Here is a 14,593-nt window from a genome sequence, read left to right as displayed (position 1 = left end):
GTGGTTCTGTTGAAGTCTTCTTTTCTTTAATGCGTCTCAAGTAATTGATTAAATTTTTTGCTGTTTACTGTTGAAATTTGCCATTGACCAGACTATTTGAGTGCCCCACGGTTGGTCTGCGCGGAAATAAACTGAACTAAACTGAAGGCAGTCATGTTACAAAGCCACCGGTCGGCTAAGAGCGTCAAAATCAGCTCATAAAGTTGTGCGTGGACGAACTGTCCCGCTGATCACCGGAAGTGAGTGTACCGGCAGTGCACTATAAGTACTGCAGCGCCTTTGAGCAGTCAAAAGTTCAAAATCCAGATAATACCGCCTGCCGTCATACTAATCAGTTTATAGCCGGGACCCATAACATACGTCCGGTGGTTAAAGTATCACCTTATAGTATTATGGTTGATCACAATCTCACAAATGGCAACTTAATCGTTTTAATTAGTGTAAATCTCCGCAAGCATACCGATATGTGCACTGGCTTCTGCCAAATAAAACAATCAAATGGTCACTTAGTGCGATTGTGTATTCGCGGACGCATGTGCCTTATTTAAATTTGTACCGTACATTTGCATTGGAGGTGACATAATATGTCCTGTATAAACTAATACGTCCTGCATCTGAGTGTACTGGCGAGTCAACTTGGCAAAAGGAGCCAAGTTGGATCGGCAATACCGTTACAATAGTGTTATTACAGTACAGTAAAACCAGTTTTTTACATACACCGGTAAATACATCACCTGGAAATTACATACGCGAAATTAGCAAGGCGCAGCTGCTCTCTTGCGGTGAATTTTGCTTGATGACTGTAGCGCCCCCATATCACGTCGTAGGAACATGCAACAGCGGCCACTGGCTAGCCTGCATAGACATGTGTGGTACAATACATTATGATGCAACCGGCATTCGCAACATGAACCGTATTGTACATTACAGTAAACAACGTATGAGAAAAACAATGTGATAGTTAGTGATAATATAAATAGTTTGATAACGTATTCTGTAATCGCTTACTACTTTCATAAAACAACAATTGTAGCATACCTACTATCTATATTATAATTTGTGATCCACCACTTGAGCGCAATGAAAATGACGACTATAAGCGCTTTTTAAGATGTCTGCTTGAAAACTGAAGGTCCAAGAATCCAGTCGTCCCAAAATTCAAATAATAATTATAATGGTAAACGCCAATAATTATTAATTTCATAGAAACAGTATGTATTGTACTATGTAGTGTTATGTACTCATTTACCTTGTTAAATATTTGTTTAGCCCCGCCGGGTGATTAACCTTTGCAGCTGACAATATTTTTTAATAATTCTATACGACAGTATAGTCTCTTACCTTTCTACACAAACTTATATTTTCTGAATTTTGAGGGGGAAATAGTGCTCTATGTTATCTAGTCTCACTTCCATCGAATAAAAAATTACGACAAAAGTCGCAAAACACATGCTTTCGCGCAGATACGTTCAGTGAATAAGCACTGGTCACTACGTACTGCGAGCACTAAAATATTACAGAACGTTCAGTATAAATGATTTATCGATTTTGATAACTCATTTATAATTTAATCGAAAACGTAATAGTTTATCTAGTAAAGTAAGCTTTGACGAAAAACTAAAATGATGATCTTTTTGTTTGCATATGCGTGATACGCAGTGTGCAAAAAGATCTTTCGAAAATTTAATCATAAACACTACAAGTACTCAGTTATGCACTGTTTTTGTTAAAAAATTGCCCTGCCGTACCGAAAATCGTTCACCTCCTTCGTACTTCTTTGGCGTGGCAGTTTTCGGAAGAATTATACGCCCTAGATCAAACTTTTCGCGCTGCTGTGGAGACCATCACTAACGTGAAAATGGATCACCCTACGTGGATGCAGGCATCACTTCCTGTTCGATTGGGTGGTTTAGGTATACGACGCACCGAGGAGCTAGCTCCCTCCGCCTACCTGGCATCGGCTTCCTCTGTGCGCCCGCTTATCTCTAAATTATGCCCGATACTACCACCGACCGATGTAACATCCGCAACACTGGTCTGGAAGTTGCTTACAGGTTTAAATGATGTGCCGGCTGAACCCCTTCACAGCGTCCAAAAAGCATGGGACACTCCTGCGACCTTGCGTGCCCTCTCTGACCTTTCTGCACTCGGTGTCTCCGCCACAGAAGTCGCACATCTGAAGGCGGTGTCAACACCAGAATCCGGTTACTGGATTCACGCATTACCAGCTGCTTGCTTAGGTAATCTGTTAAAAAATATTGATTTTCAGACCAGCGTCGCTCTCCGATTAGGTGCCCCTATCGTAACTCCTCATGAATGTAAATGCGGCGAATGGGTGGACGAGTTCGGGAGACATGGAATGCGGTGCAAACGATCAGCCGGACGACTACCTAGACACGATGGCATCAGCAGGGAGTTCGCTCGCGCGTTAACGACGGGCGGTTTCCCTGCCAGAGTAGAACCGAAAGGATTGGCCATAGTGGGTAACAAAAGACCGGATGTAGTTACGCTTATCCCATGGGAACGTCGTAAACCACTCGCAATAGACGTAACCTGTGTTGACACTCTGGCAACTTCTTATGTTGACCGTACATCCGTCAATGTCGGTGCGGCAGCGGAACTGGCCGAAACAAAAAAGCTCGCAAAACATGCGTGGCTTCAGCCAAGGTACGATTTTGTCGCCGCTGCCTTCGAAACATACGGACCTTTGGGCGGCGGAGCTAAGAAGCTAGTGGATAAAATCGGACACCTCGTCGCGGCCACTACCGGGCAACCACGGGCAAAGGAATTTTTCCGGCAGCGGATCTCCATACAGATTCAAAGAGGAAACGCTATGTGCGTGATGGGCACAATACCGGATCATGAGAAATTAGAGGAAATTTTCTTGTTATAGCTTGTTAAAACTTTAACCTATTTCGTTGGATACGTTGACAGATTGTGAATCTGATCTGACTTTATTCAAATCTTCGGTCAGTCGTTGTTACTCTGTTGATTGTAAACTGACGCAACTTTTAGCGTTTGGAATAGTGTACAATTTCATTGGGAACCATTGTACATTACGATAACCAGGTGCTGGAAATGGATCAGATACATAAGTACAGTATTTAGAATATCGATGGATTGGTAATATATTTTCCTAAACGGGCTCGTCATCGCCCCTAGATGAAAAATTTCCCTCATCCAGTATCGGAGGGTGGCTACGGGACCTAGTCTGGAGAATTTTTCTCGTGAGACTGTCGTGGCAGTTGTCCCGTAGTTATCGTGCCTCCGCAGTTCCTTACTCTTTAAGTACTCTCATTTGATCTCCTGCCTCCCAGATCTGTTGCTGCTTCGAACGTTTATTTGAAAGGAAGATGACGAACCCACTACAGTGCTCAAAGTGCCAGAGAATTCTATCCAGCGCAGCCTATCTGGAAAATCACTTGAAGAAGCCTCCAGCATACTGCAGAGAAGCCACAGCAAGGCAACTCAGATCTCAACAGCCACCAGCCAGCACATCCTCAAGCAATGAGCAACGCGTAAATTCGGAGGAACTACCAACACGCTTAGCTGGGCTGAGCGAACAGGTCCACCTACCCGACCACGTGCCTAAAATCACCCGCGTCATTGTGGCTCAGGCGTTGCAAAGAACCCTGGAGAATGTCACCGCAAGCAACTCCGTACAAGCATGGACAGAACTTCTCGAGTTCAGCTACTCCACTTTGGGACAACCAAAAGCACCTCCAGGTAAACGAAAACCGATGTCCTTTCCGAATGTTATCCGTCGTAATATCCAGAACAAGGTTTCCCCCCGAAATCAGCCTGGAACCGCAAAAGACTCGAAAAACTGCAGACCCTGACGAGCCATCCCTTCTCCGAAAGCGAGTTAGCCGTAAGCTCCAGGACGGCAACGTGACTGGTGCAGTGCAGCAGCTGATTAGCGAGGAGACAGTAATGCCACCATCTGAACAAACGCTCGCTGCGTTGAAGGAGAAGCATCCCCAAAACCCGCCAATCAGTCGACCGCCCCCGGGCGTCGCAACGCCAATGCCGTCTCCTATAACAGCAGCAGAAATCACCGCAGCCATTCGTGCCTTCCCGAATGGTTCCGCAGCGGGACCAGATGGGTTAAGACCACAGTATTTAAAAGAAATGCTGGCTGCGAAAAATCGTGAAGTAACGAAGAATCTGTGCAGCGCCTTGGCAGACGTAGCAAACATTATGCTACGGGGGGAAGTGCACCCCGAAATCACCGCCATATTATACGGTGCCAATTTATTTGCCTTCAAGAAGAAGGACAATGGAGTACGGCCAATTGCAGTTGGTTTAACTATACGCCGGCTTGTATCCCGTATTGTATCCTACAGATTGCGTCATTTGAAAAGTGAACTGCAGCCTCTCCAACTAGGTTTTGCCACAAAAGGCGGCGTGGAAGCAGCAGTTCATGGTGCACGCTGCTTTATCGAGAACGCTGCTGAAAGCGACAAAGTTCAAGCATTCCTGAAACTGGATGTCCGAAATGCCTTCAATTCTCTCGATCGGAATAAGATCTTGGAAGCAGCGGAAGAATTTCTGCCACAGTACTACCGGTACGTGTGGCAGTGTTATGGTTCACCATCAGTCCTACTACACGGTACCTACCGCGTCTCTTTACAAGCTGGGATACAACAGGGTGATCCCCTTGGTCCACTGCTGTATTGCCTAGCGACCATAAAACCACACCGTCACCTGAAATCCAAATTCAGTGAGAGCTTTTTGGATGACGATGCACTGGGAGGTGACCCTGAAGACGTGTACGATGACCTGTACACACTACAAGAAGAGCTGAAAAAGTCTGGGTTGCATTTAAACATTGCGAAATGCGAACTAGTGGTGATCGGAGGGTCCGATACAGAACGCCAACGAGTAACTGACGCCTTTGTCCAGTCCTTTTCTGATTTGCAGTTCCCACACCTGGATGAGTTGAGCTACCTTGGTGCACCATTACGCAACGACGCAGTTGCGGGCACTCTCGTCGCCGAAACTGAAAAGATCGCGAAGATGACTCAGCGTCTGACTCTCCTGCCTGCTCACCATGCTTTGTTCCTCCTGAAATGTAGTATGGGACCTGTAAGAATGATTTACAGATTACGCACTGCACGTTGTTACCTTCAACCAGATTTGTTGCGACGGTTCGACAGAATGATAATCGGCTGCCTGTGCGCAGTTACCAATGTGGAAATTACCGACGCCATATGGATGCAAGCGTCCTTGCCGGTCGCACAGGGTGGTCTCGGAATTCGGAGCATTGAGAAGCTAGCTCTGCCGGCCTTTTTGGCCTCGGCTTACTCAGTGGCTAAACTTACCTGCGAGATAGTTGATTTCGACCCGGAAAGGTACTGTCGTGGCGCCGTAGTTGAGTGGCAGCGAATGAGCGGGGCTGATCTCCCGACTCTCGAAACCCGAAAGCACCAGAAGACATGGGACGAACCAGTCATCCAGGGTTCAACGGAAGCTTTGTTGGCGGCCGCACAGTCAGACATGTCCAGTGAAGCCCGTCTCCGAGGCGTGAGCAGCAAAGAAAACGGGGCATGGCTGGAAGCGCTCCCAGCAGCATCACTGGGAAATTTCCTGAACGATACCACACTCAGAATCGCAATCGGCCTGCGCCTCGGAGTACCGATCACCATACCACACCGTTGCATCTGCGGTGAATGGGTAGACTCGCGAGGATATCATGGCCTCAGTTGCAAAAAAAGCCGGGGCCGGATGTCCAGACACAGCTGCCTTAATCCCACCTTAAAGCGCGCCTTCTCTTCAGCAGGTATTGAAACGGAACTGGAACCACCCGGTATCTGCCTAACCAATGGTATGCGTCCCGACGGAGTGACGTTGCTCCCGTGGGAAAGAGGAAAGATATTGACCTGGGATGCTACATGTGTGTGCACAGTAGCCTTGTCGCACATCGTGGCAACATCGAAACAAGCGGGAGCAGCCGCGGCGAGCGCAGAGCAGGATAAAGTGGCGAAGTATCGTGACATCACACCGGACTACATGTTCCGTGCAGTAGGCGTCGAAACACTCGGACCTTTGGGACCAGACGCTTCTCGCATGGTCACCGAACTCGGGCAGATGATACGCGCAGAAACGGGCGAGATACGGGCGATTGAGTATCTGCGCCAGAGGTTCAGCATTGAAATTCAACGCGGGAATGCGGCCTCCGTCATGGGAACAGCACCAGCATCGGCTAATTTAGATGAGATGTTCAGTATAATCAGACCGTCAATTTCTGTTGTCGGTTGAGGCTGTAGATTACATCTTTATTATGAAAGATTACAGTGTATTATGTGTTGAAGTGATGTAACGCGTGATTTTTTGCCGCAGAACAGCGAAAAAATCTAAGCTGTGCGTTGCTAATTACATATGTAACTCTGTCAGTCTCTGTGTCATACATACGTACACCTGGATAACACATACGGTTTGCTTTAACCGATAATGTATTTAGCAACCAGGTTTTACTCTACTATTATGTGAGTTCTGCAGACAACCCCGTGCCATCCTTACGACTATAACTACTACCGCACACAACCACCAACCAGGGCCCACCTAACAATATAATACAAATCCGGAGCATCTGCTCAACACCAATCGGATTTAGCCGAGAAGAACAGCGCTATTGTTCTCGGTTTGAAAACTGAAATGAATGCAGGCGGACAATCAGTACACAGAGAAAATGATTCTTTGCGGGATGTCCTCTTTTTGATGGTACAGCATCAATGGGCGCGTTTGCATTTTGGCGCGTTTAAAGAATGAGGGTCACTACAAAAAAGCTCTCAAGCAGCGCAAAAATTCTTGTTTCAAGTTATAGTGCGAATATGTTGTCGCTTTAAACTGATCAGATTTTAGTGTGGCTCGGTCGATGTCTAACGTGTTCATTTTATGCGCGTTTTTTTTCTACTTTTTGTTACTATTTGCTACCAGTATCTGGCCGGGATTAAATCATTAGTGACCTCTAATGATGCCACGCAGTAGCAGCACATCGACTGAGTTCGCGTCGCCCACCCCGAGCAGAGATTCGCATAGTAGGTGCCCCTCGCTAATCCACTTGCATTTCTTGCGCCAATTGAAATTATCCATTGCATCTAGTCTGATCTAGATCGTTTCTGAATAGGGCCGTTAGCCAGCGCCACAAAGTGCAATGCGCCCAACGCCGAGCAACAGCAGCGTATTGCAGCGCTGCATGCGGCGGGGTGTGCGGTGGCAGAAATCGTCAGGAAAATGGGAACTAGCCTGCACTATGTTCGCTGTGAGATCGAGCTTTTGTCCGGGCGCAACCACCACCAGTGTACGTCCCTATACCACAGCAAATTTACTTTAGTGTGCATTGCCTAACATTTGATAAAGTGGTGGCGTCCCAACAGGCCCGAATCCTGCGCATTCCGTGGGATGCAATGATCAAGAAAGGCAGATTGTCCGCTTGTTTGATGAAGGACGTGGTGTATCGGAAATTGCTCACCGCCTCCGCCTAAACCCAGCAACAGTGCACCGAAAACTACGCCTTCTCGGCAAGGCAACCATTCGCTACCACAAAGGTAAGCCACTGTTTTATTTTATCCGCGTTGCTGTAATTGGAACACTGGCAATTGTATTTTATTTGAACTTTAAAGGGACATCGAAAGAGATGAATACTATTAATAAAGGTTATTGTGGAATGGAAGCATACCATTACATTTATCATCAAAGATTTTTTCTTGATGATATTGCATTTATACTTAGTACTAACTACGTAGGTAGGCTGTCACGAGAAAAGCCCCACAAACCGGCTTCGCCAGTGCGGGACGATCGCCAGTCACCGGAAATACCCGAGCCGGTTTCCTCACTGCTAAGGCGCCGCCAGCAGCTGAACAGCAGTTGCAGAGCGAACCGTTGTTCTGCAAGGATCACCGTGACACACAGACAGCAGCAAACCATCCGGGAACTGTTCAATAAAGGTTACAGTGGACCATCTATTGCACGGCGTGTTGGATTGGGGAAGCGCGTAATCGAACAAGAGGAGCTGCGTATGGGAAAGTGCCTATCTGACAGTAAGCCCGTGTAATAAATGTTAGCCGGACCGTCGGTTACGTAAGAAAAACCATGTAGGTTTTAGAATGTAAGTAATACTTACAGTAAGGAGAAAGTAGTAGTACACATGTCACACAACTGAAACCTCCGTGGTTAACGTGTTAAGGCCTTTGATACGAAAGGAATGCTTGTTTTTGAAGGCGGGGGCAGTCAGCGCCGCTTCCGCCCGCGAACCACTGAAGCAAGAGAAAAGGTTTTGCAGCTGTTCGATGAGAATGTCAGCCAGGAGGAAATCTGCCGACTGGTCAAGCTCAATACCCTCACCGTCGCCAAGGTCGTGCGTTTGGCCGGAAGAAGTTTTGCAGACCTTCATTGGACAAGTAAGATTATCGCATTACCAGCCAGCGACGGCATTCCCTCCCGTCTGCTTTGAGCTTCCGTACTCGTACATCATGTGATCAACGCTGAACTTTGTGAGTTTATGTAGAGAATGAGTTTATGTAGAGAGAGTACAAGGAGCTGCGAAAGGCGCAGCAATCTGCTCGTCGTGCCAACAGTCGACAATCGCGACCAAAATCGAGGTCGTTGGCGACCCATACTATGCAACAACATGCACATTCCGGTGTTTTTGAGGAAGCGGAAAACGCCGATGAAGAAGCCCGTCATCCTGTGGCTGGCTCGTGCATAGAAACCGGCACGGGTGACACCGGAGCAGAATCTCTAGAAACTGTTCTAAAAACGAATCCCGCAGCTGATGCAGTTAAAACAGACGATAGCGTGAAGGAAGCAGAAGTCGCGGTTATCGGGTGTCACGGACCGGTCGCGGACAGTCGTTACCGCTGCCAGGCGTGTGGATTCCGGACGGCAGCAGAGACGGCCTTTCTCTCCCATCTAATGTCGCCGTCACACAAACGCCACACTGAAGATTTCTTGCTGGCTTGCGCGGACTGCCAGTTCCGCAGCCGCCAACCCAGTAAAATGCTCCAACACTGCATTAAGCACGCCAACTGACCATTATTCCCCGCATCCTTCAAGAACGGATGGTTGTTCTTTTTCTTTAAGAATTATTGCATTTGAATTCATCTAGATATGTATAGATAATGAGGTATGGTTCTTCCGTGCTTATGTGTTGCGTTCATTTGTAGCCACCCAAAATTCTATTATGTACACCTTGGCTGAGTTCATGCAGCGATAAGAAATGGATAATCTTCCAAGGGCACTATGCAGAGGAATGTGTTCTAAACTACTCACATGCGCTAGACGGTCATTTGGAGATTTTCCAATCGAAAAATGAGTTAAATGATATGGGTTTTATCTGCACTTTACTTGCCGTGGTTGTCGTAATGGTACCGTAGATCACAAAGCCAAAGCAACCGAACATCAACAAATTTAAACGCAAAATTTAGTGCCAAATTAGAGTAATTTTCAGAGTACAAAGATGATCCCGATATATCCTGTAGTACTGCAAAGCAAGCGGCGCGGCGGGCTTTTTAAGTAAGCTGCGGTTTGTGGCTCGGTTCTTCGATCCAGGAGAAGCATGACCTTGGCAATCGCAATCAGGGTACATGCCGCCCTGACACGGGCTCCCTGACACTTCGGCCGCCTGACATTTTGGCCGCCCGACATTTCGGCCGCCCGTCACTTCGGCCGCCTGAAATGTCGGCCGCCGAGACTTCGCCGCCCATGGAGCAACTCAGTACCACAACTGGACCAGCAAGGTTGAATAAAATTGAAACAATCAACTGCCACCACTTATGATAACTTATCAGAATACAAAATGCAGTCAAGCAAATGTACGTTCGATTTACTAATTATGATGCTGCAATTGTATAATCGAATCCATGCACCTTATGCATAATTGCAGACAGATAGGTACTACTGTATACAAATGGCCGCTCGGTTTCAAATCTGCTATGCATCTGTACGTAATGCATATTAATTTCGAATCTACCGCGCTGCTTGCACATATGCTGATATGCATAAATTTGCGTAAGTATAATTACAATGTGCGACAAAAAGTAGTTGATGGCTAGTTTTTAAAACCTATTGCGCAGACAAGCGCTTCTCTGTTCGGGCCCAGTGTAGGCAATGTGATGCGCGTCGTACAGTCTGTTCTACCACCCATTTCTCGTGAATCACGAAATAGAATTGCCCAGCCAATATCTCAAAAGATCCAGAAAAAAATTAGAAAATTTTTGATTCCAAACAAGTGGCAATTCATGGGAAACAGAACAAATTATCAGTGTTTGTTTTTCTCATTGACTTAAGCATAGGTTGAAAGCCAAACAATTTTGCGCACAGTTTCTTTGCTGTGTCTACGAGAAGGCAGAATGGCGAGAATTTGTGTTATTTGCCATAAACAGCCACACGTTTAGCATCAAAAAGTTTTGAATTTTTTTCTACGCCTTTTGATATGCAATTTGTGTAGTTGCATTCCAAAATTCACGGAGCGCGAGCGTTTGAAAGTAGCGTGCAACGAAAGAAGTATGCGTCCAAGTTTTACTGGTGGCGTGTCGGTGCGAGGTTATTTTTGAACCGCGGACCGACTGATCGGTTCAACCTCTTTTTGTCGTCCATTGTATGTATGTACTATGTACTATATAGTGTGATGAAATAGTTAATATATTGTAGAACAGGCTGTATGTTAAATGCCAGATTGACGGTGCAAGTTAATGATGATACAAACATAATAAAATAAATAATTTACTTTTGTTGGATTTAAGGTTAATTTTTATCGAAAACGCTGCTGAGTGCTAACAGTCTCAGGTTTATCAGATTGTTAGGCAGCCGGAAACTCAAGCAGCCGAATTGTCAGACAGCCGATATGTCATGCGGCCGATATGTCATGCGGCCGAAATGGCAGGATACCCAAAAGGCAAAACGGGGGCTACAAGCTTGTCCCGTAATTTCCATCGCATCAGAACAGCGAACATTACAAATTTACGTGTTGCGCGTAAATCCGTACTACGGCGCGCCACGCCACACTGTTTAAACACGTAACATGCATTTGGCTGGCTGGTGGCTTGGTACACCCCATTTAATTCAACGAGAATAACAGTAACTGCCTGGCGTAAGATGGCTAAGAAACAGTCGGTGTGGTAATGGACAATCTAAATACGGAGCGGATTTAGGCAATCAGATAAGCGTAGTGACGTGGCCATCGTCTCAAGCGCAAATTTCGCGCTACCTGTACCTTTACGATGGAAATTACGGGACAAGCTTGTACACGACATTATATTACACAAAGCCTATGGCGTATTCTGGAGTCTGGACTAAAGGCAACCACTTAATCTCACAAGGACTATAGGGGGCAAAACTAAACGTGTTCCACCGTTTCCGGCTACTGCTGCCGTCACCCGGCTGGAGTTTTACGTTGCGGCTGAACATGGCGCTTATGTACCGCGCCAGATTTAACCATATGTATTGCCGTAACGTCACACTCCAGGCGGGTGACGGCAGCAATACAGGGGAACGGTGGAACACGCTTAGTTTTGCCCCTTATACACTTATACAAGTACTGCTAGTGAATAGAGATACACATTATACAGTTAAGTATTGCTTTATCAGTATCCTTTTGTATGATTATGATACGTACAGTAACGTGCTCGTACAAATTCAATGGGAAAAAGCATTGCCTAAGCGCGAGACATCGATGCAGCAATAAAATTTTTTAACATGCCATGCCACAGTATAATGGCATTGTTAAAGGAATTTTTCTCGATCGAAATAAATTGTCTTCGCCTGGGTCTTGATCTAAAGTCTTTACTTCGGTCGTGGACTCATCGGTGGCAGCGTAACAACAACATTTCTACTTACAGTGATTACTGACCGTTCACCTGACCGTTGATTACGACCAACGGATCAGCATCGACAATTCAACGAGGAAATGCAGCATCGATCTTGGAGACAGCGCCGATAGAGGCAAATTTAGACCAAATGTTCTCTGTAACTATGTCGACTCTGTCGATTGCTGCTTAACGTGATCGTTTCTGAGGTTATTGTGAAATTTAGGTACGAAATCCAGGAATACTCGTTATTACCGTTCCTTACTTACTACTCCCAGTTTTGGGCACTTATGGCCTCCGCACAATTAGCCAATTAAATAAATTATAAGCAAAATGCGTGACTGTGTAAGCATAACATATTCTCAAACTCCACGGGAGCCCCAGATAGGCGCTCATATTTTTATTGCAGTTCTAATTGGATGACAATTTTAAAGCAGTGCTCACCACGTTATTCAACCGGATAAGTACACTGTACATGTACATGCAATAATAATATTATTAGGTTTGAAATGTACATTGTTCTGAATGGCTAGCAAACTCCTCGATCCAGGCGCTGCATGACCTTGTTCACTGCGAACGAAGTACATGCCGCCTAAAACGGAGAACTGTGCGACTTTGCAAAATTAGAAGTTTTACGGATACGAATAGCAACTTTTGCATCTATTGTGAAATGAATTTACACTTTCAAGGTGACAGTGATGTGGTTATCCAGTTAAACGGCAGCACACAAATTGTACAGCAGCGAGAAAAATATTAAAGTAAAGTAAAGTAAAGTAAAGTAAAGTAAAGTAAAGTAAAGTAAAGTAAAGTAAAGTAAAGTAAAGTAAAGTAAAGTAAAGTAAAGTAAAGTAAAGTAGTGAAAAAAATAAAGAAAAGTTAAGTAAAAAGTAAGTTAAGCAAGTTTAGTAAAAACCTGAATACTTTTTAACGCGGGCTCTCAAAACCATTATGTAAATTGCGATTCTATGGACAACTTAAGCACGTAAATATGACCCCAATTTTCTGGATCGATTCAAACCATTTTAGTATACGGGCTCACACTCACATGCTGCAGCAGAATAGCAAAACCAATTTTCGATTAACTTAGTGAAAGAACAGCTACTAGAACCATGTTTAATAACCTTTCTCGCCGATGTTACGAATGCTATCAACGGATAAAGGTGAAACATAAATCCGAAGACTCTCAAGATGCTTCGAACGTAAAAACGACTAAGCTCTCTCAACCCGAATTAGAAGTTGCTAGCGCAACAAGCCTTCGCCAAAAAGATCATTCCCTCCAATTAATGGGTGAATTACCACAAGGCTCAAGTTTGAGCAAGACTTACAGTTTTTAGAGATTGACCAATGTCTGTTAATTAACTCCCGACTCGACCACGGGGATACGTACACGGTACAAATACAATCCCTCGATCTAGCCATTTTCGGCTTTATTCCGCCACTTCACTGTTTTCGATCCGCGTTTTGGATTTCTCTGCCGTTTACAGAATAATATACTAGCACTACTTAAGGGTAAGAAGAGTGCCTGTCACCTCACAGGATTCAACATCTAAATATTGTCCAGGAAATCACAGGAAGCGGATGGCGAGTGTATTGGTGCTGCATGAATATTGCCCTTGAAAATTCTACGCCGCTGCTGATCTACGTTTGTTCTAAGAAGCTGATACGCGAGATCTCAGCAAGATTCGCCAAAGATATACGCTTCCAGGCAGCTGCATTGCAGAACAGACTGGGATGACCTGTGTTAAACGAGGTTTTTCCCATTACGATTTTCGAAATTCTGTGGTGCAGTTTGACCCTACCCACCGCCATAACTAATTGGTGATTTTGCCTACTTCGTATAGTACCATGCCAAATCGGTTTGAGTTACTGCAAATCATCGGATTGATTCCTGCAAAACCATTTGGTGCTGACCGATTAGATAAGGCAGAACTCCGCGCTCTTCAGTAGATCAAACAGCAGATCCGTCGTACGGAGCCACTGGCGGAGATATTCTTCGTTACGATTTTATCCTGTCAACCTCTACTAAATAGGGCTAACCTACGCTAAAACGGCTTTGAGCGTGATTTTCGAATTGAAATTTTTTGCTACTATTGAGAACAGGCAGTTTCAGCTAACAACCAACGATGACCTTGCGATTTGGCAAGACCCTGATCATCTGATGCATGGCTCGGCGAAATTTATGAGGCGGACTGTGAGGCGGAATTAGAATTCCAAATCCGATTTATCGGAAAAAAATAGGAATATCTGGGAAAAGCTTCTGTGTGAATATCAGATATTTTGGATACCAACTGAGTTCAACCAAGAACGCTTTGATGCCATATTCATACACCCCGGCGATGCCAACCCTGTAAACTTCATACGTCTCGTGCAGTGTACCGTCAGTCCAAGAAAACAAAAATTCGATGAATCTTCTTTGCCTTATGACTGCGGAACGTGGAACCACCATTTATCATCGAGAATACGGAAATTTGCTTTGTAGTTAACGAGTTTACAAGCTTAGTGGAATCATACAACGTCTGAGCAACGACAACCGTACCTGCCTGCATATGCGACTTACAGATAGCCGGAAATGCATGTACTCTGTGACATTGAAGACGGAAATGCATGGTCGCTAATTTTGAGCTTGCACACTGTCAAAAACGAATACAAGGAATGGTATTTCATCCCTGCCTCCGATTATAACAACTTTGTTTTTGCAAACTCGAAAATTTTGTCATCTTCAAAAATTGGAGGATGAGAGTAGCAGTAGAACTGGATGAATCGTTGTTTTTGATAAGGCAGAATAA

This window comes from Paramacrobiotus metropolitanus, unplaced genomic scaffold, assembly GCF_019649055.1.
Source record: "Paramacrobiotus metropolitanus isolate TYO unplaced genomic scaffold, Prichtersi_v1.0 Parri_scaffold0000055, whole genome shotgun sequence".
NCBI classification, from domain to species: domain Eukaryota; kingdom Metazoa; phylum Tardigrada; class Eutardigrada; order Parachela; family Macrobiotidae; genus Paramacrobiotus; species Paramacrobiotus metropolitanus.
The sequence above is the reverse complement of the archived record's forward strand: the minus strand, read 5'-3'. Positions refer to the sequence as shown.